This window comes from Gobius niger, assembly GCF_951799975.1.
Source record: "Gobius niger genome assembly, chromosome: 13".
Classification (NCBI taxonomy): domain Eukaryota; kingdom Metazoa; phylum Chordata; class Actinopteri; order Gobiiformes; family Gobiidae; genus Gobius; species Gobius niger.
The window spans coordinates 5,257,738-5,271,907 of record NC_136864.1 but is presented as its reverse complement, the minus strand read 5'-3'; positions in this window follow the sequence as shown (position 1 = coordinate 5,271,907).

Sequence of the window (14,170 nt, the reverse complement as noted above, 5' to 3'; positions counted from 1 at the left end):
GCTCGCGGGTTCGTCTCCAAACTGAGCTTCAGCATCAAACCCCAGACGCTGAAATAAGGAATCAGCAAATCATCATCAAACAGGCCTCTCATCGAGAAATGAGACGACTATACTTTTGTATATCGTGCTGCAATGACTAGTTTATTAAATAGCCAAGTTTTGTTGCTTTGTTTCCTGTAGGTAGAGCCATAACTATTGGTGTACAGCGCGAGTGAATTATTAATGTAAAGAAAAAACTAGCCACAGTTTTCCAGAAACAAGAAACGGTGCAGAGCGTCAGTCCCAGGACAAAATGGTGTCATGGAAAAGTTAAACTCATTGTTTAAACTCCTGAACAGACTCCGGCTTGTTAATCTGTTTTTTATTCAAATACTTATTAGAAACACATAATTCAACTTTATATGTTTTTTTTTTCTAAATTTTTAACGAATTTTTCCACACCCACTGTTAACCATAAAATCACTTAAACTTAAGTTTAATTTTGACTTTAAAGACTAAATCAGACTAAGACGAGACAAAGCTGTAAAGTAGTCACAGTCTAGAGCATAGGTGTCAAACTCTGGCCCGCAATGTAATTATATTTTGCCCGCGAGGCTATACCAAATGACTACTCGAGCTGGCCCAGCGGTATTATACAGCGCATTCATTCATCGCTAATACTACAAATCCCATAATGCCTTGCAGTTGTTTTAGCGCATCAATCAGGACAGGTCCCAGAAACGCCCTCTCCTCTGTGACAGTAGTTATAGCGATCTCAAGCTACAACTGTCACTGTGGAACCCCTTCCCAAAAATGGCGAAAAGAAAGGCAGACAACAGAGCTTTCTGGACAGGTGGGAGACAGAATATCTGTTTACATATGTAAAAGACAACCTCAGCTCAAAGCCTGAGCCCAGACATTGATGAACTATCATCCAAGAAGAGATGCCAGGTGTCTGGCTTGGGCACATCAGATTAGATCAGTGTGTAGCAAACTGAGCAATAATTAACATTTTCTGCACTTTTTCTTGCTACTCCAAGACATGGGCTTGAATGGTTGATTGTTTTATTATTGTTATTGTTATTTTTTTTAATATTATTATTTATTATTATTTAAATTTTATTTAATAAATGAATGTCATTTATGTTTTTTTTAAATTTGAAATTTGATTTTGCATATCTGGACTATTAAGTTATATTTTGTATAGTAATAAGTGTTGCTTGTTCCATATTCAATGTTAAAGCAAATCTTGTTTGGGTCCATATTAAACGGTTCATTTGTTCAATGCTGGCCTGCGACTTTGTTCAAGTTTTACATTTTGGCCCACTGTGTATTTGAGTTTGACACCCCTGGTCTAGAGGGAAGTGCTGTTGTATCCTAGCACAGAGGCTTTTGGTGTGTTTTGTAACACTTAATGCGATTAAAGAGTTGTAATTGTACCACCAGTGAAACATGTACCAGTTTCAAACCAATGTTCAACTCTAATAAAATCTATTGTGTGAATATAGATGACTTGCTCAGGTGTGTGCTTTATAGGCCTGTGTCCAGTCTAAATCCCTTCAGGATTTGATTCAGAAACTCTGTAAAGCTAGATATGGCTTCACACTGATTGTAAAATGATGTTTCCATAGAAATTAAGAATTCAAAATGAAATAGTCTAACTTTTGATCAGTGAGAAGTCCTGAAGGTGGTGCAGTGCAGGCTGTATCTTGTTGTTATATGTATTTTTGTGTTCATGTTTGTGAAACTGAATGAAAAGGCGCAAGTAACTTCATAACTTCAAATGCACTTCTTACTAGCAGCCAACACAGGTTTTAATCAGACTTAATTATGACAAAGACATGTTTTTTACTTTAAGTTACTTAAATTATTGATAAATATGTATTTCCCTATTATTTTCAGATATTTTTATTAAAAATAGATCACTTTGGACATCTGTCCAAGGCACATATTTAGACAGTTCCATAAACAGTAACAGAGAGCAGGTAAACAATGGAGAGGAAGAGCTGTACTGCGTCCGAAACGAGCAGATTGGTAAGAGCTCTTACGCCAAACCGGATGTGCGTCAGCGTCCGCCATGACAAGATGCTTCCGAATTGGGCTGCCAGTACTGGAGGCCAGAGTTGTTTGGGGCTCCTCCCTGCCAGCTGTTAAAGGTGAGTGGGGATCCATCGACCCAGTGCCAGGCCTTCCTGCTCAGTCCAATCCATGTGTTTTTTCCAGCGGGTCTTGCGTTCATGACTTTGGTGTTTGTAGCTTCGTCCTCGATCATCACCAGGTCTGTGTGTTGTGCCCAACAGTACGTGACGGCCAGTGATGTACCTGAACGCGTTCATTGAACGAAAGTTCATGAACGCGTTCATATTTTGGGCGAACGTGAACTGAACGCACAGTGTTACTGCCTGATGAACGACACCATGAACGCGTTCATTCTGGTGTCCGTGAACGGCATTTCCCGTTCGTTTTACGTTCGTTCAATATGGTGCCAGATTTCTTATATCTGTGATTTAAGACTGCGGATCAGTGAATATAGTTATAAAACCCCGCCGCGCCGTCAGAGTTGACCGCGCTCGCTCCGCTCTGCCCCCGCGCCAATGGCCCGACTGTGTCCAGTTCTGTGGCGCTGAACTCTGCTGTTTATGGCTCTGGCACAGGCCCTGGCACACCGGTAAGCTGCGGGTCCGCACGGTGCCCGCAGCAGCCACAGTGTGAGGTTGCGAAGCGAGTTTCCGTTGTGTAACGTCTGTGGCTCCAAACTCCTCTGCTCCGCGGTGCCACTCATTTACATAAAGACACAATGTGGAGTTTTTAAACTACAAATTAGCTCCTAAAACAATCTTATTTACATGCAAGATTGCACATGCAGTTCAATTGAATATTTCTAGCTTCATTTTCCACTAAGAATTTACCAAATAAACATAAAAAAAATGAAAAAAAAAAAAATATGATTAGCAAAGATATCCAAAATCCACTCTGAAAACAGTGACAGGCTGACATGAAAGAGTTTGCATAACACTAAGTGAGGAGGCCATAATATTTTTGACTCGTGGCTGAAGTCAACTTTCTCCAGCTCTACCAAGGTTGGCAAAAATACATCTCAAAATACTTCAGATTGTTGCTTTAAGATATGGAATTTAAAAATATTTCCCTGAGAGGAGAAATATACTTCTCACCTTTTTCACCCCTGATCTGTTTTCATGCCTGAACAATTAGCTCACAGCAAAAAAAATAACTACTGTATGAACTAGTTCATTTTTGGAACAATGAACGAACTATTAACTATAAACAATTATGAATTAGTTCATTTTGAAATTTGTGAACTGAACTTTGAACTAGTTCAGGTTGAAAATGAACTTTCCCAACACTGGTGACGGCATCAGACCATGACTTGGAGCTGGTGACGTACATGATGTAGGAGACTTCTGATCCAATTTCTGAAACAATGGAAAGTGAGCGTGTTTACACGTTGGAGTATCCCATATGGTCTTATGTCTTCTTCTCATGCAGCCAGACTGCGCCTTGCTGACGCTCTCGCCTCAAAGCAAGAAACCCCTGGGACGGTGACCTTTTTGAGTGATGTTTGGATGTTTTTAGCGATGGTTGAAGCCCCGCAGATGAGATGCTGCTATTATTATGACCCCATTGGGGATCGTCTGCAGCTACACACATGGGTTTCAGTCACGTATATTTTCCGTGCTATGGAGCCTTTTTCTATTGAAATATATTTATAGTACTTTGTATATTCACTTGCATTATTCTGAAATGTATGAGAGTGAATCACTTTGAATACGGAGTAGGCACTTTTGAGTTGACGCGACTGTGTAATGATGTGATGATGTAAATTAAGAATGTCCTGCACTTTGTACAATCTGATCTGAATTCTCTTAATTTCCACTTTGCATAGGGAAATACTGCTGTGTCTCGACAGTATATATATCTATAGTGCTCATCAGAAGACTGAGGACAAGCTGCAGACGTCAGGTATCCACACAACTTCTCTTTTTGTGTGTCGCTTCTACACTGGACAATGTGATATTGTTGTCAGTGCCTCACTGGAACATATTGTAATGTTTTAGCAGGTCTGCGTGCTGAAAATGGGCCGCGCTCTCCTTCTCCTGCTTTTTCTGGGTAAGATATTTTGATATTTGTGGTGTAACAATGTGAATCATACAAGTGCATTATAATAGATCGACTGATTCAGTTTGTTTGGGATCAAGCAGTGAGGCCACGAGTCAAAGGCATTAAATCTGCAAACAATATTTTATTGGCCACAAATATGAATTGATAAAAGAGGTCGAATTAAAGCTGGATTATTTATTTATGTATTTATTTATGCGTGGCTTAGAAAGAAGGGGTTGACTGAGGCGTGGTGAGCTGCAGCTGACTGCAATGACCTCATGTTGCTTCTTCTCCTTTTCTCTGCTCATCTTTACATTAAAGGGATATTTCAGGATTTTTGACATAGGGCGTCAATTCCTAGTTATCCAGAGTGTCGCACAGAGCACCTGAGGCAAATCACTTGTAACACCAGACTAACCATAGAAATGTCTGTGTCGATAGAGTAATTTTAACCATTTTGCATTTAAAATACCTTATATTTGAGCAGCATCAACTTCGTGGTTGTATAATCTACACAGCGGCGGAGTGATCTGCTAGAAAATAGTCCCTCAAAATGCGATCATTCATGTCATGCAAGGTCAGTTATATTCCAAAAATGATTCTATCGACACAGACATTTATATGGTTAGTCTGGCGTTATAAGTGATTTTCCTCAGGTGCTCTGTGGAGCGGGTCACACTGTTTTTAATGCAGGCTAGCTGATACCATAGAAATGCACTAGCCTAGCGCCACAAAACTTTTCAAACATAAGAACTGCATGAATTACAAAAAAAAATATCTCCAGGTACCAGCAACACTCTGGATAACTAGGAAATGACGCCCTATGTCAAAAATCCTGAAATATCCCTTTTAAACTCGCACATTTTCAAGCTCTCACAGGACATATGCATCTACAGTAATGTTGAACTCACAGCGGAATAAAGTCATAAGATTGGGCCTTTAGGCTTAAACTTTTTAAATCTACGCATGATACCAAGGCCAGTGTTGTCACATGGGTCACAGCATTTTTTCAAAGAAATAAACTCTTTGGAGCCAGGCTTTAAAGCAGTGTTTGATGGTGTTTTTATATTTCCAGAGCAGGTCTTCGGTCTGATCTACCCTCCCAGAGAATACTACTACATTGACATCGGCAAGTCGTGGTCCGACGCTCGAGAATACTGCAGAGAAAACTACGACGACCTGGCCATCTTCGACGACGCGGAGGACTTTCAGCTCCTGTCCAAACCCACAGGCTTCAGCAGCGACTACGCCTGGATCGGCCTGCAGGATGAACCCGCTCACTGGAGACTAAACATGGGAAACAGCACCAACTCCTGGGTTTGGTCGGCCACGGGGAAACCGAGTCGAACCGGATACCAGAACTTCAACACTCCAGATGAGCCAAATAACCTCGATGCAAAAGAACTGTGTGTCATAATGAATTCTGAAGGAAAATGGCGAGACATTATGTGCTCTGAAGGAAAACCCTTTATCTGCTTCACTGGTGAGTAAATGTTGCTGATATAAAATGATAATAGATAGATAATATGATAATATGACAATCCCAGACAATTTATGTAGATTATTGTCCCCATTGAGCTGTTTGTTCTCTGCATTGACCCATCCTTCAATGTTGCGGGAGTTAATCCGTCAGGGGCAATGGGCAACTTCAGTGCCTGTGTAAAGGGAACTCATGTCCAGATTATGAGTTTGCTGGAGGTTAATGGGGAAACCAGAGCCCTTGGTCAGCAATTAGTTAGTGCTGTCCTTTCAGTGTGGAGTTTGCCTCTTCTCACCATGTCTGCGTGGCATGAGTTCGAGACAAGATGCAACAAAAAGACTAATTACTAATTACTTATTGTCGAACTCACTTTCCTTTGTTTCAGGCATTGGATCAGGAGTCTCCTACACGTACGTCTCCAGCGCCAAGTCATGGCCTGATGCCGTCGCGTACTGTCGGGCTCACCACACAGACCTGGCGATGATCGAGGACGAAGCTACAAACACCCAAGTCTTTAACGTGAAACTGGCAGGAAAAAGCAGTTGGATTGGACTGAGCAGGAAGCCGTGGCACTGGGTCGATGGATCCCCACTCACCTTTAACAGCTGGCAGGGAGGAGCCCCAAACAACTATGGCCTCCAGTACTGTGTGGCAGAGGACAACGATCACAAGTGGATGGCGGCGAGATGTTTCAACCCAAACCCTTTCATCTGCCACAAAGGTAAATGATCGCGTTGATGATCTAGTTTTGAGCCGCTCCTTTCAGCCATTCCATTTCAGATCTTTTATGGCTTTGTTTTACACAGTTGTATGAGTGAGCGGAAAAATGGGGCGTAGTCGACGTACAGTCAGTCAGGGACACGTGATGGTGAATCATGATCCTGCAGATAAATATCCTATCGTTCCCTGATCAGCGGCCATGCAAGGATAGTCCACTTCAATCCACAACAACTGAAGAGAGAAATGAGCTTTATTTAAATATGTAAAACAAAGACATTGCTTGTCGGCACCATTATCATCACGGAGACATTTAAAATGGATCTTGAAGTCTTACTAACTCTGGCCACAAGATACTGTCCCGTGACCCCGACTCAATCACCCCAGTTTTTCCGTCACTTCCAGATGGTCGGATGATCGATACCACAGTGTTCATATCAGATATCAAATGGCTACTTTTTAAGTATCGATACCGGGTAAAACGCATCGATGCTGATTTGGATATTATGTAAAAAGAAGGTGCATCAGAAATTATAAACATAAAAGGACAATTTAGGTTTATTTTTCTGCGGAAAACGCTCCACAGCAGCAGAGGATTGACCTGACCCGTCCATATCATTCCAGTCTACGTTCTGTTTGTCATTAAAGTATTAATTTAAAACTTTGTTTAATGTGTTTAATGTCACATTGACATTGACAGAGGAGCGCTCTGTGCAAATCTTCAACTTCTCACCTGGTGCAGGACAGGGGCTGGACAGACAAACAGGGCAAACAGGGGTCCATCTCCAGTCTATTCCTTCTACAGATCGTACCAAACCAAAATATTTTCCACGACTGTGGGTGTGGGCGGGTGTGAGAGGCGCGTGAGCCTGCACTCATCGATAGATTTTCTCTCGGGACATGCGTTTCATGGGTTTCGGATCAAATTCCTTGAAGAGCAAGTCTTCTTTTATTCATTTGCTGAAACACATTTTCCTTTTTTAAACAGTGAAGTTGCTGGTCAACAGGGCCAAAGTGAGCTTTCTCAGCAGCGTAAACCTGGCTGATCCGGACGTCCAAACCCAGATCCTGCAGCAGGTAAAGTCCTCCTGCCCTTCACAATAAAAGTGTTTTTCTGTGACAGACTGATTAAGATTTCCGTCTTATTTTGTAGCTGGAGGCAGAGCTCAGAGCTCGCGGGTTCGTCTCCAAACTGAGCTTCAGCATCAAACCCCAGACGCTGAAACAAGGAATCAGCAAATCATCATCAAACAGGCCTCTCATCGAGAAATGAGACGACTATACTTTTGTATATCGTGCTGCAATGACTAGTTTATTAAATAGCCAAGTTTTGTTGCTTTGTTTCCTGTAGGTAGAGCCATAACTATTGGTGTACAGCGCGAGTGAATTATTAATGTAAAGAAAAAACTAGCCACAGTTTTCCAGAAACAAGAAACGGTGCAGAGCGTCAGTCCCAGGACAAAATGGTGTCATGGAAAAGTTAAACTCATTGTTTAAACTCCTGAACAGACTCCGGCTTGTTAATCTGTTTTTTATTCAAATACTTATTAGAAACACATAATTCAACTTTATATGTTTTTTTTTTCTAAATTTTTAATGAATTTTTCCACACCCACTGTTAACCATGAAATCACTTAAACTTAAGTTTAATTTTGACTTTAAAGACTAAATCAGACTAAGACGAGACAAAGCTGTAAAGTAGTCACAGTCTAGAGCATGGGTGTCAAACTCTGGCCCGCAATGTAATTATATTTTGCCCGCGAGGCTATACCAAATGACTACTCGAGCTGGCCCAGCGGTATTATACAGCGCATTCATTCATCGCTAATACTACAAATCCCATAATGCCTTGCAGTTGTTTTAGCGCATCAATCAGGACAGGTCCCAGAAACGCCCTCTCCTCTGTGACAGTAGTTATAGCGATCTCAAGCTACAACTGTCACTGTGGAACCCCTTCCCAAAAATGGCGAAAAGAAAGGCAGACAACAGAGCTTTCTGGACAGGTGGGAGACAGAATATCTGTTTACATATGTAAAAGACAACCTCAGCTCAAAGCCTGAGCCCAGACATTGATGAACTATCATCCAAGAAGAGATACCAGGTGTCTGGCTTGGGCACATCAGATTAGATCAGTGTGTAGCCAACTGAGCAATAATTAACATTTTCTGCACTTTTTCTTGCTACTCCAAGACATGGGCTTGAATGGTTGATTGTTTTATTATTGTTATTGTTATTTTTTTTAATATTATTATTTATTATTATTTAAATTTTATTTAATAAATGAATGTCATTTATGTTTTTTTTAAATTTGAAATTAGATTTTGCATATCTGGACTATTAAGTTATATTTTGTATAGTAATAAGTGTTGCTTGTTCCATATTCAATGTTAAAGCAAATCTTGTTTGGGTCCATATTAAACGGTTCATTTGTTCAATGCTGGCCTGCGACTTTGTTCAAGTTTTACATTTTGGCCCACTGTGTATTTGAGTTTGACACCCCTGGTCTAGAGGGAAGTGCTGTTGTATCCTAGCACAGAGGCTTTTGGTGTGTTTTGTAACACTTAATGCGATTAAAGAGTTGTAATTGTACCACCAGTGAAACATGTACCAGTTTCAAACCAATGTTCAACTCTAATAAAATCTATTGTGTGAATATAGATGACTTGCTCAGGTGTGTGCTTTATAGGCCTGTGTCCAGTCTAAATCCCTTCAGGATTTGATTCAGAAACTCTGTAAAGCTAGATATGGCTTCACACTGATTGTAAAATGATGTTTCCATAGAAATTAAGAATTCAAAATGAAATAGTCTAACTTTTGATCAGTGAGAAGTCCTGAAGGTGGTGCAGTGCAGGCTGTATCTTGTTGTTATATGTATTTTTGTGTTCATGTTTGTGAAACTGAATGAAAAGGCGCAAGTAACTTCATAACTTCAAATGCACTTCTTACTAGCAGCCAACACAGGTTTTAATCAGACTTAATTATGACAAAGACATGTTTTTTACTTTAAGTTACTTAAATTATTGATAAATATGTATTTCCCTATTATTTTCAGATATTTTTATTAAAAATAGATCACTTTGGACATCTGTCCAAGGCACATATTTAGACAGTTCCATAAACAGTAACAGAGAGCAGGTAAACAATGGAGAGGAAGAGCTGTACTGCGTCCGAAACGAGCAGATTGGTAAGAGCTCTTACGCCAAACCGGATGTGCGTCAGCGTCCGCCATGACAAGATGCTTCCGAATTGGGCTGCCAGTACTGGAGGCCAGAGTTGTTTGGGGCTCCTCCCTGCCAGCTGTTAAAGGTGAGTGGGGATCCATCGACCCAGTGCCAGGCCTTCCTGCTCAGTCCAATCCATGTGTTTTTTCCAGCGGGTCTTGCGTTCATGACTTTGGTGTTTGTAGCTTCGTCCTCGATCATCACCAGGTCTGTGTGTTGTGCCCAACAGTACGTGACGGCCAGTGATGTACCTGAACGCGTTCATTGAACGAAAGTTCATGAACGCGTTCATATTTTGGGCGAACGTGAACTGAACGCACAGTGTTACTGCCTGATGAACGACACCATGAACGCGTTCATTCTGGTGTCCGTGAACGGCATTTCCCGTTCGTTTTACGTTCGTTCAATATGGTGCCAGATTTCTTATATCTGTGATTTAAGACTGCGGATCAGTGAATATAGTTATAAAACCCCGCCGCGCCGTCAGAGTTGACCGCGCTCGCTCCGCTCTGCCCCCGCGCCAATGGCCCGACTGTGTCCAGTTCTGTGGCGCTGAACTCTGCTGTTTATGGCTCTGGCACAGGCCCTGGCACACCGGTAAGCTGCGGGTCCGCACGGTGCCCGCAGCAGCCACAGTGTGAGGTTGCGAAGCGAGTTTCCGTTGTGTAACGTCTGTGGCTCCAAACTCCTCTGCTCCGCGGTGCCACTCATTTACATAAAGACACAATGTGGAGTTTTTAAACTACAAATTAGCTCCTAAAACAATCTTATTTACATGCAAGATTGCACATGCAGTTCAATTGAATATTTCTAGCTTCATTTTCCACTAAGAATTTACCAAATAAACATAAAAAAAATGAAAAAAAAAAAAATATGATTAGCAAAGATATCCAAAATCCACTCTGAAAACAGTGACAGGCTGACATGAAAGAGTTTGCATAACACTAAGTGAGGAGGCCATAATATTTTTGACTCGTGGCTGAAGTCAACTTTCTCCAGCTCTACCAAGGTTGGCAAAAATACATCTCAAAATACTTCAGATTGTTGCTTTAAGATATGGAATTTAAAAATATTTCCCTGAGAGGGGAAATATACTTCTCACCTTTTTCACCCCTGATCTGTTTTCATGCCTGAACAATTAGCTCACAGCAAAAAAATAACTACTGTATGAACTAGTTCATTTTTGGAACAATGAACGAACTATTAACTATAAACAATTATGAATTAGTTCATTTTGAAATTTGTGAACTGAACTTTGAACTAGTTCAGGTTGAAAATGAACTTTCCCAACACTGGTGACGGCATCAGACCATGACTTGGAGCTGGTGACGTACATGATGTAGGAGACTTCTGATCCAATTTCTGAAACAATGGAAAGTGAGCGTGTTTACACGTTGGAGTATCCCATATGGTCTTATGTCTTCTTCTCATGCAGCCAGACTGCGCCTTGCTGACGCTCTCGCCTCAAAGCAAGAAACCCCTGGGACGGTGACCTTTTTGAGTGATGTTTGGATGTTTTTAGCGATAGTTGAAGCCCCGCAGATGAGATGCTGCTATTATTATGACCCCATTGGGGATCGTCTGCAGCTACACACATGGGTTTCAGTCACGTATATTTTCCGTGCTATGGAGCCTTTTTCTATTGAAATATATTTATAGTACTTTGTATATTCACTTGCATTATTCTGAAATGTATGAGAGTGAATCACTTTGAATACGGAGTAGGCACTTTTGAGTTGACGCGACTGTGTAATGATGTGATGATGTAAATTAAGAATGTCCTGCACTTTGTACAATCTGATCTGAATTCTCTTAATTTCCACTTTGCATAGGGAAATACTGCTGTGTCTCGACAGTATATATATCTATAGTGCTCATCAGAAGACTGAGGACAAGCTGCAGACGTCAGGTATCCACACAACTTCTCTTTTTGTGTGTCGCTTCTACACTGGACAATGTGGTATTGTTGTCAGTGCCTCACTGGAACATATTGTAATGTTTTAGCAGGTCTGCGTGCTGAAAATGGGCCGCGCTCTCCTTCTCCTGCTTTTTCTGGGTAAGATATTTTGATATTTGTGGTGTAACAATGTGAATCATACAAGTGCATTATAATAGATCGACTGATTCAGTTTGTTTGGGATCAAGCAGTGAGGCCACGAGTCAAAGGCATTAAATCTGCAAACAATATTTTATTGGCCACAAATATGAATTGATAAAAGAGGTCGAATTAAAGCTGGATTATTTATTTATGTATTTATTTATGCGTGGCTTAGAAAGAAGGGGTTGACTGAGGCGTGGTGAGCTGCAGCTGACTGCAATGACCTCATGTTGCTTCTTCTCCTTTTCTCTGCTCATCTTTACATTAAAGGGATATTTCAGGATTTTTGACATAGGGCGTCATTTCCTAGTTATCCAGAGTGTCGCACAGAGCACCTGAGGCAAATCACTTGTAACACCAGACTAACCATAGAAATGTCTGTGTCGATAGAGTAATTTTAACCATTTTGCATTTAAAATACCTTATATTTGAGCAGCATCAACTTCGTGGTTGTATAAGCTACACAGCGGCGGAGTGATCTGCTAGAAAATAGTCCCTCAAAATGCGATCATTCATGTCATGCAAGGTCAGTTATATTCCAAAAATGATTCTATCGACACAGACATTTATATGGTTAGTCTGGCGTTATAAGTGATTTTCCTCAGGTGCTCTGTGGAGCGGGTCACACTGTTTTTAATGCAGGCTAGCTGATACCATAGAAATGCACTATCATAGCGCCACAAAACTTTTCAAACATAAGAACTGCATGAATTACAAAAAAAAATATCTCCAGGTACCAGCAACACTCTGGATAACTAGGAAATGACGCCCTATGTCAAAAATCCTGAAATATCCCTTTTAAACTCGCACATTTTCAAGCTCTCACAGGACATATGCATCTACAGTAATGTTGAACTCACAGTGGAATAAAGTCATAAGATTGGGCCTTTAGGCTTAAACTTTTTAAATCTACACATGATACCAAGGCCAGTGTTGTCACATGGGTCGCAGCATTTTTTCAAAGAAATAAACTCTTTGGAGCCAGGCTTTAAAGCAGTGTTTGATGGTGTTTTTATATTTCCAGAGCAGGTCTCCGGTCTGATCTACCCTCCCAGAGAATACTACTACATTGACATCGGCAAGTCGTGGTCCGACGCTCGAGAATACTGCAGAGAAAATTACGACGACTTGGCCATCTTCGACGACGCGGAGGACTTTCAGCTCCTGTCCAAACCCACAGGCTTCAGCAGCGACTGCGCCTGGATCGGCCTGCAGGATGAACCCGCGCACTGGAAACCAAACATGGGAAACAGCACCAACTCCTGGGTTTGGTCGGCCACGGGGAAACCGAGTCGAACCGGATACCAGAACTTCAACACTCCAGATGAGCCAAATAACCTCGATGCAAAAGAACTGTGTGTCATAATGAATTCTGAAGGAAAATGGCGAGACATTATGTGCTCTGAAGGAAAACCCTTTGTCTGCTTCACTGGTGAGTAAAAGTTGCTGATATAAAATGATAATATGATAATATGACAATCCCAGACAATTTATGTAGATTATTGTCCCCATTAAGCTGTTTGTTCTCTGCATTGACCCATCCTTCAATGTTGCTGGAGTTAATCCGTCAGGGGCAATGGGCAACTTCAGTGCCTGTGTAAAGGGAACTCATGTCCAGATTATGAGTTTGCTGGAGGTTAATGGGAAAACCAGAGCCCTTGGTCAGCAGTTAGTTAGTGCTGTCCTTTCAGTGTGGAGTTTGCCTCTTCTCACCATGTCTGCGTGGCATGAGTGCATCTTGTCTCGACAAGATGCAACAAAAAGACTAATTACTTACTACTTATTGTCGAACTCACTTTCCTTTGTTTAAGGCATTGGATCAGAAGTCTCCTACACGTACGTCTCCAGCGCCAAGTCATGGCCTGATGCCGTCGCGTACTGTCGGGCTCACCACACAGACCTGGTGATGATCGAGGACGAAGCTACAAACACCCAAGTCATGAACGTAAAACCCTCTGGAGAAAGCATATGGATTGGACTGAGCAGGACGGCCTGGCACTGGGTCGATGGATCCCCACTCACCTTTAACAGCTGGCAGGGAGGAGCCCCAAACTACAATGGCGTCCGGTTTTGTGTGGCAGAGGACAACGATCACAAGTGGATGGCGGCTGGATGTCAAAACATAAACCCTTTCATCTGCCACAAAGGTAAATGTTCACGTTTATGATCCAATTTTGAGCCGCTTCTGTCAACGGATTCCATTTGAGATCTTTTATAGGGTTTGTTTTTTCACATGAGTGAGGGGAAAAATGGGGCTTATCAATCATGATCCTGCAGATAAATCGTTCCCTGATCCGCGGCCATGCAAGGATAGTCCACTTCAATCCACGAAAACTGAAGAGAGGATTAAGTTTTATTTGAATATTTAAAACAAACACTGCTTTTCGGCATCTCGGAAAGACATTTAAAATGGATCTTGAAGTCTTACTAACTCTGGCCACAAGATACTGTCCCGTGACCCCGACTCAATCACCCCAGTTTTTCCGTCACTTCCAGATGGTCGGATGATCGATACCACAGTGTTCATATCAGATATCAAATGGCTACTTTTTAAGT